Source organism: Somniosus microcephalus, chromosome 12 (assembly GCF_052327205.1).
Source record: "Somniosus microcephalus isolate GS21.2 chromosome 12, FLI_Smic_1.0, whole genome shotgun sequence".
Lineage (NCBI taxonomy): Eukaryota > Metazoa > Chordata > Chondrichthyes > Squaliformes > Somniosidae > Somniosus > Somniosus microcephalus.
Genome location: NC_140998.1, coordinates 52,979,060 through 52,993,204, shown reverse-complemented (window position 1 = coordinate 52,993,204; position 14,145 = coordinate 52,979,060).

The window sequence follows — 14,145 nt, the reverse complement described above, 5'->3', positions numbered from 1 at the left end:
GTGTATTTTTCCCTCAGTGTAATCAACTTTTGATTGTATGCATCAGATCAAAAATTATTTTCTTAAATGTTTTACATTTTTTACACTTGTTTAGCACAAATCATCTGTGGCTAAAGAATTGGAATATCAATCAGAGCCAATTAAAATTAGATTGATCTGTCTTGGTTCTAAAATAGTCCATTGGCAGTGATTTCTTTTTCTTTAAAAAGACAAATATCGAGAACTCATTCCACGTCGGACGCAGTGTGCCGCGTTAAACCAGTTTCACCTTGATATCTAATATGTGTTGAATCTAGTGTTTGTAGCGCTATACAGTTTTTTCAATAAACAAAGTCTGTTCAGCTTTATTGAGTAGTGAAACACAATACTGCATGGATCTGCATTCAGTGATCAACCAGATGTAACGATCAAACAGAAGACAGCTCAAATTGACCCTTTGAATTCTACTGTAATTGGAATTTCTTTGTATTAAAAAATTTTTAAATCAGCTTTTTCCAAAGTAACTTTGAAAGCAAAAGTGTGCGTACTACTAGCTGAAGTCCTACAAATGCCAAGTAGTCAAGGAGTTGAACACATACAGCTGAAGAGAAAACTGGTGAGTGGGCGGTGACTCGTTGAGTAGGTCTTTATATTTTGCATTGTATTATAAATGGTTACAGCAGATACCTCCTTTATTTATGTTTATATGAGCAATGGTTCTGGTCTGGAAGTACTATCATTTTTCAAATGTGGAAGGAAATTGGAATAAAAGTACTGAATTTAAAATGTTTTGCCTAACTATTTTAAGTAGCATTGGAACGATGTTGGGTAAAAGATCAGCCATGATCTTATTGAATGGCGGAGCTGGCTCGAGAGGCCGAATGGCCTACTCCTGGTCCTAATTCATATGTTTGTAAAAGGGGGTAGCGAGAAAGCAAGAACTTCCATTTATATAGTGCCTTTCATGACCTCAATATCCCAAAGTGCTTCACAGCCAATGAAGGGACTTTTGAAGTGTAGTCACTGTTGTAAGGAAATATAACAGCCATTTTTTGCACAGCAAGGTTCCATAAACAGCATTGCGATGAATGACCAGATAATCAGTTTTTAGGGATATTGGTCGAGGGATAAATGTTGTTCAGAACACCGGGAGAGCTTCCCTGCTCTTCAAAAAAAAAAAGGGATCTTTTGCATCCACCTGAGGAGGCAGGTGGACTCGATTTAATGTCTCATGAAAGACAGCACTTCTGACAGCGCATCACTCCCTCAGTACTGCACTGAAGTGTCAGTTTAGATTATGTGCTTCAAGTCTTTACATAAGAACATAAGAAGCAGGAGTAGGCCATACGGCCCCTCGGGCCTGCTCCGCCATTCAATGGGATCATGGCTGATCCGAATCTAGACTCACGTCCACTTCCCTGCCCTCTCCCCGTAACCCCTAATTCCCTTATCTGCTAGGAAACTGTATCTCCATTTTAAATGTATTTAATGTTGCAGCTTCCGCAGCTCTCTGGGGTAGCAAATTCCATAGATTTACTACCCTCTGAGTGAAGAAGTTTCTCCTCATCTCAGTTTTGAAAGGGCAGCCCCTTATTCTTAGATGATGCCCCCTAGTTCTAGTCTCACCCATTAGTGGAAACATCCTCACCGCATCCACCCGATCAAGCCCCCTCACAATCTTATATGTTTCGATAAGATCGCCTCTCATTCTTCTGAACTCCAATGAGTAGAGACCCAACCTACTCAACCTTTCCTCATACGTCAATCTCCGGAATCAACCGAGTGAACCTTCAAGTGGAGCTTGAACCCATGACTAACTCTGAGGCAAGTATGCTACAACTGAACCAAGGCTGACACTGAAAAGATGCCAATAAGGAAATAATAAACTGACATTTTCTTGGCCTTCATTGTAAAAAGTTACACTTTAACCAGGTGGGCAGTAAAGGTTAAAGGTTGCTACTAAATACCAATATTTATTATGTATTTATATGCCTTTCTATCTGAAGTGTGAACTCTCAATTCTTTCACCAGTAACCCTCCCCTATTTCCACAACACAGTAATTCTACCCCCATCTTTACAACAATTGCTTCTAGTGATGCCACAGGAGGTCTGCTAATACTATATAAAAATTAAAATTTATAAATCACTTAGTGGATTTTGCAAGATTTTGAAATTTGCCATCCTATGCTAGATAAAGGCCAATAGTGATAGAACACACTTGCTGCAGGTATACACTGTTGTGTGACGCGGTATAATCAAAAGTTGAGCTGATCTTTATGGGTACCTATCCGTGGCAGTAATATTTTATAATAGCCCGTAATTTGCGGTCAGCCGCGAAGCAAAGATGTTTGCCGCTAGTCCTGAAGAAAGTGCTCACAAAGATCTTGCGATCTTTGGCAAGAAGTTTGCCTTTTGCGATGTGTAATTGAGATCAGTGTAGTGTAGTGGGAATCCCATCTGTTGTGATGCCAACAAGCTGACTAAGCAGCCAATCACAATACCGAATTCTTACAGACCAGGAAGTGAAGTTGCTTTTATTCTGACTTTTTAAAAATGTTAGAGAGCAAAACAAAGATTGGGGCTCTCACATGGGGAAAAAGTAAACCTGAAATAAATATGAACAAACTTTAAAATATATATATTTTTTTTAAAGTTTCTTAAATTGTAATTTTTATTATAATGGAGAAATTTGACACTCCACAAAATTCAAATTAGATTTTCAGGGCCATAACGTTTGTTTCGCAGTCAATACACTTAAAACCCCAGTTACACCTAAACCAACAAGGTCTAACTTTTAATGGGGTATTTAACAGCGATAATACCACAAAAAATCCCAAGTTTTTGTCCGTTTCACTGATTTCCCTGATGACACTGATTGCTGGGAGGGGGTCCACCGCGCAGCCAGTGTCGGAGCAGTGAATGACTGACCACAACTTCAGGATTTCCGCATTTAGGTGAGCATGCGCTACATCCTGAAGTTACGGTCGGTTTCAAAGGGCAATAACAGCAAACACTGTTCGTTCACTGTTATTACCCACCGCAAATTCCGGGCCATTGTATCACTGCAGAAATGATTGAATTTAAGAGAAATGTAAATGCAACACATTAATGAAAATATCAAGTGAATAAAGGGAAATCATGTTTCTACAATAGTTTAATTGTGAGAAAACAATCTCACCCTGTGCTTCTGAATGCCTATTACTCGTGGAGTAAAAGTGGGGCATCTGCTGCCCTCTATAAAGTTGAACTTGTGATTGAAGTTCATGTACAAATATATCATGCATTGGTATTACATTTCACTGTGCTATATTTTGCATTTAAAATGGGTTAACGTCAGTGTAAACATTGTGCCCACAGGAACTTAGTTTAACATGCTAGTATGTGAACTTTGCTGACTGGAAATTCTATTCTTGTATGTTAGATTTTTTAAAGTAACCCAAAAATAATCCTTTACAATGAGGACAACATGGGGATAAAATGCATGATGTAGGCTTGATTGTCCATACTGTTGAATTCCCAATCTCAGCATCATTGTAAGCGGATACTAACAAGCGACCAGGTATCTACAGAGAAGGAGGGATAGTCGGAGATTAGTTTCTGGGCTACACTTGTGTCTAGTACCTGCTTTTATGGATTCCTGTGGAAACTGGGATAGAAAAGCAGGCAGAAAAATAGAGTTAAATTTGTTTTTTAAAGGTCAATGTATATAACAAAAGAACTATAGCTTGGGTGAATTAGTTCCAATTAGCGTTTAATTTTTGTGCTCGAGGCTTCATCAAGTGTCATAAAGAGTAACCATTAACTGTTCATATCCTCTGTCTTTATTGTCAATTTTCAGTAGGGAATACTAATTACATCATAGGGAGGGATCTGCTTAGAGGAGTTCAGAGTCACGAAGAAGTTGAATTAGCAATGACACAATCGCTGAAGTGTTAGGGTTAATAACAGCACAGCTGATAGTAAATCCCATGCAATTTTGGGCTCTACTGAGTTAGTTTCTGTGATATCTAAGTTACGAGTTACATTAAAAAAAAAAGAAAATTAACTCATCCTAATTCTTTGTAATTGTTTTTAAATGGCTTTCTGGTGGTGAAACACATTTGTATTCTTGCCTATCTATGTTAAGATTTTTTTGCAAAGAAATCTATCTGTCATGTCAGCCGTGACTCAGTGGGTAGCACTTTCACCTCTGAGTCAGAAGGTTGTGGGTTCAAGTTCCCACTCCAGGGACTTGCAGCACAAAATGTAGGCTGACACGCCAGTGCAGTACTGAGGGAGTGCTGTATTGTTGGAGGTGCCGTCTTTTGGATAAGACATACTGAGGCCCCATCTGCCCTTGTAGGTGGATGTTAAAGATCCCATAGCACTAGTTCAAAGAAGTGTAGGGGAGTCCTGGCCAATATTTATCCTTCAATCAACTATAAAACAGATTATCTGGTCATTATCACATTGCTGTTTGTGGGAGCTTGCTGTGCACAAATTGGCTGCTGCATTTCCTACATTACAACAGTGACTACACTTCAAAAAGTACTTCATTGGCTGTAAAGCGCTTTGGGACATCCTGATGTCATGAAAGGAGCTACATAAATGCAAGTCTTTCTTCCTGAGGGGATGACTTTTAGGCTGGGATACAGTTCCACAGGTGCTGACAATTCTTTCCTACCTAATCCAAATGGCTATTCTTTTAGGGTGAACCTAAAGAATTGTCAGTGCGCTATTTATTGGACTGATTGGGAGGGGCGTAGCGTTGCGGATAAACCCATCCCTGGCCATCTGTGCATTTTGAAGATGGGTTACTGGCTAATAGAAGGGCAAAACCTTGGCTGATTTTTGCCCGCCCCCCAATCCCATTCGTATTTCAGCAACGCCCAAGGCCAAAGTTGACACCATAGCTCAGATCAGCTAACTCAGTACAGTGAGGGTTACACACCGTCTAATGTATATGTCTAATGAGCTATTGAAAGAACTCTGGAAACTTATGTGCATTTTTCAATTGGAACAGTATACAACTATTGACACCAGAGGGTGCTGAAGTGCTTTGGGGTATAACTTTTGATCATACTATGTGGTGTATTCCTGTTGTGATTCCAGATGGGAATTGTTAAATTCACTCAAACTAAGCAAAGAATTTTGATTACTTTCCCTTTTTGATATTTGCTGTTCCAGTCTTTTCTGATGAATTGAGCTAGCACCATTCATTGGCCATTATTGAAATAATTTTGTATTCTGCAGCTAACAGGCCTTTCACATTTCAGTATGACTCAGAACCCCAGTCATTTGAGACCTTGAAATCAATGCTATTCAGTCACCTGAGGCTGTGCTCTAGGGGTGCTAATACCCCTTTGTTAACTGGGTAAATTCTATTTCCTTCCATTGTATCCCAATGCCTGTCGATGTAACATTACACCTGAGGGCAAAACCCATACAAAGAAACTAAAGTAATGGTTGGCAAATTACTCATCATGTTTCTGTCAATGCTAAAAGTCAGAAGCAAGTGTGAAATAAATGCACCTGGTGTAAATAATTATAGACCTGAAAGAGAAGGTGTATGTGTAAGGTGCCATGGAACGCTAAATGGCAGACTAATTGTTTGCAGAAGGGAAAAATCCTGCTGATGAGTTTGAGATCGGCTCGATTAACGCAATCTTTCTGCCAGTTTTGTTTAGCCATGTCATGGTCTGTTTCCTTTAGTAAAGCCATTAAGTCTGACTAATGCAGCCGCCCAGCAGTTAGCCCTGTCTTCCCTGGGGCTGAGGATATAATGTCAGTGGGCTACGATCCAATTCACTCTGTGCTGGATACATTAAATCTTTTTACTGCAGGTCTTGTCAGGCAAGGCCGGATCGTCTGCTATCAAATGCTCTGAAAGCATCCTAGCTCATAAAAGCAATTTCATGTGCTCATTGATACAGAATGGTTTGTTGCTAAACCTCCAAGGCATATTCTCAAGGTCAAACTACTGAATTTTTTAAAATGTAAAAATGGACTTATATCAAAATACGACCTTTTTAAAAAAAAAAAAAAAAAAATTAAGCGAGGATGAATGTGTTTTTGTGTGTGTTAGCTGGTGATGTGTCACACTGCAGCCTGGGGTTTGTCACAGAGACCGCCAGAATTTATCACTTGTTCACAGCTACACAATAATATGATTTAAACAAACAAGATCAAGCTACGTATACTGTCAGGCTGTTGTTGGTGTATAGGGATTTGTATCCTGCACTGAGGCTATGTTAGCGGCTAATAGAGTAGCTAGCCAGTTGCTGCACTTGTTTGTGTGTTTTGTCTGCAGTCAATCCATAGCTACAGATGAAACGGCTCCAGTCTATAAACCTGACTAGCACGTTTTCCCTCATTATTGGCACTTGGATTAAGCCTAATTTTTTTTGGCATTTAACCCAAGAAAACAAATGCCATCAGAAATATCTACATGTACATACGTGTATGTTGCATGTTACACGACAGTGGCAAAAATCTCATTATGGCTGTGCGTATTATTTCTGGTCACATTATTGGTAGATATGATTACAGGCTGTTTTGAATAACAATTTGCCTTTTGAACAGCCCACTTATCTTCCATTTGTCAAAGGTAAATGTAGATGAATTAGTAAATCAAACAATAACTTCACAGTTCATACAACTTTAAGATTCTATGAAACCAGATGTTGATTTTCAATTCTCATGACTTGGATTTTTTATCATTGACTAGTAAATTCCGACCCCCCCATCCCCACTCCTTACTTTTGGTGTCCACATGCCAGGTGTCTAAACACTTAGGGGGTGAAATTGGGTGCCTTTGCACCTCCCGTTAGCGCCCCTGGGGGTGCTAACAGGGCGCAAATGGCTTTGAAACCGGGCATGGCACTGACATCGACTCCAGCCATATCCGGCAGGAGTTTTGCAGTGGCACTACGCTGTTGCGCCCCAATCTCCTTTGACCGGAGATCGCGACATCATCACCGTGCGTATCGCCCCAGACCCGAAATTGACTTCCGCCCCCTGCCGCAGCGTCGATTGAAAACACCGACTGCTGCAGGAGGTTTGCATCGGGCGGCCGGCCACTTCGGGGGCGATGCTTAAAGGTGAGGTGGCTGAGGTAAGTAAAAAAACTTACCTTGTTCCGTTTTTTTTTTGCGGGTTCCTGCCCGTGATCGATCAGCCTCTGCTCGAGTGCCGGGCTGACTGTGCCTGCCTTGGTGGTTCAGGTAGGTACTTTATATTGCAGAGCCTGCAGCGATGGCGATTCCCTTTAAGGGAGGGACGGAGCCTTTGAACGTGGCAGCGCTGCACGGCCCAGTGTGCAGCATTGCTGAAGCCTCCGCCCCGCCTGCTGCCGATTGTGCTCCAAGAAGGAAGTGGAGTGCTTGATTTAGCTTCCCACTTCCTTCTTGGAGCGCAAATGGTGAATTTTTCAAAAGTTTGAAATCATTACCACCTGGTGCTAACTTTAAAAAAAATTAGCACCCCAAACGGGGCAATAGTGAATATCTCCCCCCTAAGTCTGAGGTCTGTGCTTATATAACTGCTTCCCAAAGGTTGACCACATCAGTTAAGGGCGAGTTGCCCTTTCCCCTCTTTTTCCTCCCCCTCTCAATCTCAAACAGTTACACAAATTTTGTATTCCTTTGAGGCCAAGCATAAAATATATATACTGAAAACACTGATTCTTAACCCCCCCTCCCCCCCACCTCCACTGATACTGATTTTCTCCTTTAAAGTACATAAACTTTGACCTGCTCCATAACAAAACCCTTGCTAGAGTACTGCAGGCCTGACTATTGGGAGAACTGTCTGCAGATTCACAGATGATAAAAATATTTGTGTTGGGGCCTTCCATAAGAAAAATAAATGACAGATCTAGAGGCGATGGGAGATGTCATTTAATAATACAGATAAATGTGTTGGGCATGGGAGTAGAGGGCCAACACCAACATGTGTACATCATGCAGGGTTGTAACCTTAAGACTTTTGAGTGGGAGAAAGACCTAGGCATTACACTACATAAATCTGAAGTTTCACGACCAGTGCCACAAGGTTATAGCAAAAGCAAATTGAGTATTAGGATGTATTGCTAGGACAATTTGATTTGATTGAGGTCTTTAAAATGTTAAAGGTTTAGATTCAATCCATGTGGATCAGCTTTTTGAGTTAGATAGGTTAGGGAGTACCAGGAGACATGCATATAAGTTACGTAGCATATAACTAGGTGAGCTGTCAGGCTTTTCTGTTCAGAGTGCCGTCAACCTTTGGAACAAATTTGAGGCTTGTGCAGTGAGTGTGGATTCTGTGTAAGCATTCAAAAAGGAGCTGGGCAAGTTCCTAATTGTGGCTGACATCACAACGTACAACAAGTAGGTAGGGTATGGTCAGTGCGAGTCTTGGTAACTGGTCTCCTGGGTGGGAGAGATGGGGGGGCGTGATGGTGTTAAATTACACCACTATGGTATGAGATAAGTTCGATGGAGCAGCTGGTCTTCTCCTGTCCATCATTTTGGTATTTGTATGTAACTCTATCTCTTCTGTTCAAAATAATGGTTTGAACCAGTCCACCAGCTGAATTTGTGTTTAGTACCTTTGCCTCTGTTTCCTGCAACAAAAAGAAGGGGAGGGGTAGTAAGAGAAGAGCATGTGTTACTGCTGCTGTGCCAGTGGCCGGAATTTTCCTTACCATGGCGGGTCCAGTGCAGCCGGTGTCCGAGGCGGGTCACAACCCTGCTGCTGGCTCCAACCCACTGTAGAAAATGAACTTGCCTTAATGGGGTCTATTAAGCCCGCCCAGCATGTTATCCGGCCCAATTAGATGGAGTGGGTCTAGTGATGTCATTCATGACACATTTTAAGCCGGGATCCTTAAAGGGACCCTGGCCACATAAAATTTAAAGTTTAATGTAACATAGTGGGTGTTGAATCTTTACTGTAAAAAAAAAAAAAATTTTATATATGAGTGATAAAGAAATATTCAAATAATTTCATGAAGTAATATGACTCCATCTACAAATTCAATCAGAACATAATTTTAAAAATACATTAATTAGGAAGTTATTGGGGCTTTAGTCACAAAACTATAGACTTTTGTATCAGTAACTGGTACAAATAAAAGATGTGTGTGTGTATATAGGTAATACATAAAATTAAGCAGATTTTAAATGTAACTGCAAAGAGGTGGATTTACAATATTATGCAAGTTCAGCGGAAGAGCTGCGGAATCCCTGACAAACAACATAAGTGGTGCTTAGAATGTGTTTCTAGGATTTCTGCAGCTCTTCTGTTGAAATTCACCCTAAAGTCTCAGACTGAAAAATTACATTAGTCATATTCAGGGACTGAAAGCAAATTGAACCAGTGGAATGAGTGATGAGAATGAAATTGTTACGATTGATGACTTGATTTAACGTGTAACTAGACAATCACAGTATACTGTGAGAAAAACCTGACCAGAAACAACACAAAAATGTATTGAAATGGTATATTGTGGCAAAACCACTAAGAGACTCTTACAGTGACTTACATAATTGTCTGTAACCAATGTTATTACCTCTAGCATTAATTGTCTGTAACCAATGTTATTACCTTTCAAGTTGGCTCTGGTTAAACAGAGCTAGATCGACAACATCGCGATCTGACGTGATGATGTCATCACGTGGGTCACGTGACGTCCCCTTCGGCGGGAAACGTGATGACATCAGAGGTAGAGGGCGGGGCCAGCCAGTCCTCGTGTGGATTGAAAGAGAAAAGACCTGTTTTGAGCTTCTCCTGTAGTTTCTTGTTTTGTAAAGTTCTTAGACAATAAATTCAGTTTGTTAACTTCCAGTAAGTTATAGATTCTTTGTTAGGAGTGCAGAGACTCCTACAATATGTAATTTTTTATAGTGCAGATCAATTCACTGCAGTTACTGTTGAGCTGGAAGGCAACAGCCAAGAATGGCCAGTGAAAAATGTATTTCCCTCACCATCCAGCGTAGGATGGGAGCCTTTAGCACCCTTCAGGAATTTCTGAATTAACATTTGCCAGTAGCTTTACAAGTAGAACAGAATCTCCATCAATCTGTTAGCTGATGTAATCAACATGTTTTTATTTTGGTTTGTTTTTCATACAATTAATCAGCTGGAGCAATGACCATGGAACTCACACCTCAGGCTGACAGACGTGGTTCCCGAGCTGTGTGAATCCCGTGGCCATGCAGGGAAATTTAAAAAGTAGAGGGGAAAAAGGCTCTTGAGTGCCTGTAATGTACCTCATAATGATTTCAATTGGGTCTCCCGCTGCTGCAGGTCGGTTCAGCTCCACGATGACGGACCCATCTGTGGGAAAGGCGCGTGGGGGCAAGCTGTCAAAAAAAAACAACTTTCCCACCCAACCCGCCACCGATTGCGCCCGCTACCACCATGGAAAATTCAGCCCATTGTCACTGATAGTGGATGTTTATGTGGCCAGGACCTGGACTTGGCTCCAAACTTTCGTCAATTTGCTAATGGAGGATCACATGCCACCCAAGCAGGACCTTGCAAATTGGTAAGAACTCCTCTTTCAGAAAAACTAGAGCAGTGAAATCCCCACCCCCGCTATGCTTTTCAAAATGACCCTTATGTATGTACATATTTATGACAGAACCCTAGATAAAAGTCAGAAACTAAGTACACATTGGGGATGCTTAAAGAGGAAGGAATGCCTAGCATACACATAAAACAGCAACAAATCACAACTGAATAGATAAGTAACCTTGCAGCACTTCCAACTGGTTGCTTCTAACTTGGAGCTGCGGATTTACAAGTAGTTGCCAATCTACAAATTTTTCTCAGCAACTGCAAGCAGCCTCTTTAGGATGTGTATATATAATCAACACTATGAAGTTAAAGAGACGGCCCGCGTTAAAGGTGTGTTCACTTTAATAGCAGGATAATACAATGGCCCGGATTTTGTGGTCAGTGGCGAATGAACCCAGTCTTCCTATAGGCTTTTGCACTGGAACTTGCGGCAATTAGAAATCCATTTCCACATGGTGCCTTCTACAGGGGATCTGGGATCTGTGTGAATAGGGCAAGCAACTGTGTATCTCCCTAACCAATCATAATGAAGTATTCTTAATGAGCAGTGCTGTCTAAACCAGGAAGTATAAGTTAGAATATTTAATTCAATGCCAAATCATGTACAGAAAGCGAAAAAGAGGGAAAGAAAGATGGGTTTAAGAGACAAAAAGTTTTAAAAAATTATATAAATTAGAATCTGAAGGAATGAAACTCCACACTTATAAAGTTAATTTTCAGTGCCAGATAGGTTGTTTGCCAGTAGTTAGGTCTTAAGGGTGTAAGGATAAACCCAGCAACTACAGGCCAGTCAGTTTAACCTCGGTAGTGGGGAAACTTTTAGAAACGATAATCCGGGACAAAATTAACAGTCACTTGGACAAGTGTGGATTAATTAAGGAAAGCCAGCACGGATTTGTTAAAGGCAAATCGTGATTAATTAACTTGATTGAGTTTTTTGATGAGGTAACAGAGAGGGTTGATGAGGGCAATGCAGTTGATGTGGTGTACATGGACTTCCAAAAGGCATTTGATAAAATGCCACATAATAGGCTTGCCAGCAAAGTTGAAGACCATGGAATAAAAGGGACAGTGGCAGCATGGATATGAAATTGGCTAAGTGACAGGAAACAGAGAGTAGTGGTGAATGGTTGTTTATTGGACTGGAGGAAGGTACACAGTGGTGGTACACATGGGTGTTCCCCAGGGGTCAGTACTAGGACCACTGCTTTACTTGATATATATTAATGACTTAGACTTGGGTGTACAGGGCACAATTTCAAAATTTGCAGAAGACACAAAACTTGGAAGTATAGTGAACAGTGAGGAGGATAGCGATAGACTTCAAGAGGACATAGACAGGCTGGTGGAATGGGCAGACACGTGGCAGATGAAATTTAATGCAGAAAAGTGTGAAGTGATACATACAAAGAATGAGGAGAAGGAATATAAACTAAAGGGTACAATTCTAAAGGGGGTGCATGAACAGAGACCTGGGAGTGGGTATATGTGCACAAAACATTGAAGGTGACAGGGCAGGTTGAGAAAGTGGTTAAAAAAGCATACGGGATCCTGGGCTTCATAAATAGAGGCATACAGTACAAAAGCAAGGAAGTTATGATGAACCTTTATAAAACACTGGTTCAGCCTCAACTGGAGTATTGCGTCCAATTCTGGGCACTGCACTTTAGGAAGGATGTGAAGGCCTTAGAGAGGGTGCAGAAAAGATTTACAAGAATGGGTCCAGGGATGAGGGACTTCAGTTACGTGGATAAACTGGAAAAACTGGGGTTGTCTCCTTAGAGCAGAGAAGGTTGAGACTATAACCCCTGCCCCTATTTTTTCACATGGCAGCTGTTGATGATTCTGCCATCCCCATTTGCAACATTTAATCTCTCCTGCCTTCCACCCTATCACAGACCGTCCCTTTTGTTCTTTCCTCACCTCCCCCTTTCCCCTGCCCCTGCACCTGCTTAAAACCTGTTACATCTTTAACTTTTTCCAGTTCTGACGAAGGGTCGCAGACCTGAAACATTAACTCTGTTTCTCTTCACGGATGCTGCCTGACCTGCTGAGTATTTCCAGCATTTCAGATTTCCAGCATCCGCAGTATTTTGCTATTGTAAGGTTGAGAGAAGATTTGATAGAGGTGTTCAAAATCATGAGGGGTCTACACAGAATAGCTAGAGAGAAACTGTTCCCATTGGCAGAAGGGTCGAGAACCAGATACACAGATTTAAGGTGATTGGCAGAAGAACCAAAGGCGAGATGAGGAAAAACTTTTTTACGCAGCGAGTGGTTAGGATCTGGAATGCACTGCCTGAAAGGGTGGTGGAGGCAGATTCAATTGTGGCTTTCAAAAGGGAATTGGATAAGTAACTGAAGGAAAAAAATTTGCAGGGCTACGGGGAAAGGGCAGGGGAGTGGGACTAGCTGAAGTGCTCTTGCAGAGAGCCGGCATGGGCTCGATGGGCTGAATGGCCTCCTTCTGTGCTGTAACCATTGTATGATTCTAACACACCATTAAAAATCTGATTACACAAGCTATACTTTTTTCTGGTGCGTTTGGTGGGTATCTGGTGGGTAAATACAGCAACTTCACACTTTCCATGTGGTTCAATGGCGAGTCTGGGTGAGATGCTTAGTGAAGCTTTTGGAGTAGTGCAACTCGGACAGTAACTTCCAGATTTCTGGATGTGCGGTCGTCAGAAGTTGCTGCTTACTCTTAAATAACAGTGAGTGCTGATAGCCTCACCATTATTTTTACTGCAAAATTATGTTTTAATGGTTTTATGCTCCTGCCATTAAAAGCATATCTGGCTTACTGTGAGCAACGTCACAGGAGATCTGCTGTTTTACTGTTCAAAAAGGCCAAATATTCAACCTAAAGGAGGTGAGAAGAAATGTAATAATTTGCATGTATACAGCATCTTTCAGGTTCTCAAGTGTTCCACTGCACTTCACAGCCAATGAAGTACTTTTGAAACGTCGTCAAATACAGAAGCAAATTTGTGCATAGCATAGTCCCACAAACAGCAATGAGAGAAATGACCAGTTAATCAGGTAGTGGTGTTGGGTGAGGGATAAATATTGGCCTGGACACTGGGCGAACTCTACTGCTCTTCATCGAATAGTACCCTGGGATCTTGTACATCCACCTGAGAGGGTAGGTGGAAGTGTGGTTAATGTTTCATCTGAAACACAACACCCCTGCTACTAGAGCACCCCCTCTACTACACTAAAGTGTCGACCTAGTTTATATGTTCAGGTCCTAGAATGGGACTTGAATCCACAATCTTCTGATTCAGGTGAGAAAGCTACCACTGAGCCAAGCTGACATTGAACCTGCCTATGTCATTTGTTTAATTGGTGACACTCTTGCTTCTCAGTCAGAAGGTTGTGGATTTAAGCAAAACTATGGGTTTGAGTACATAATCTAGGCTGACACTACGGCGCAGGAGTGAGGGAGTGCTGCATTGTTTGAGGTGACAGCTTTTGATTTAGACATCAAAGTGAGACCACATCTGTCTGCTCAGATGAATGTAAAAGATCCCACTGTACTATTTGAAGAAGAACAAGGAGTACTCCTTAAATAACAACAGAAAATGCTGGAAAAACTCAGCAGGCCAGGCAACATCCGTGGA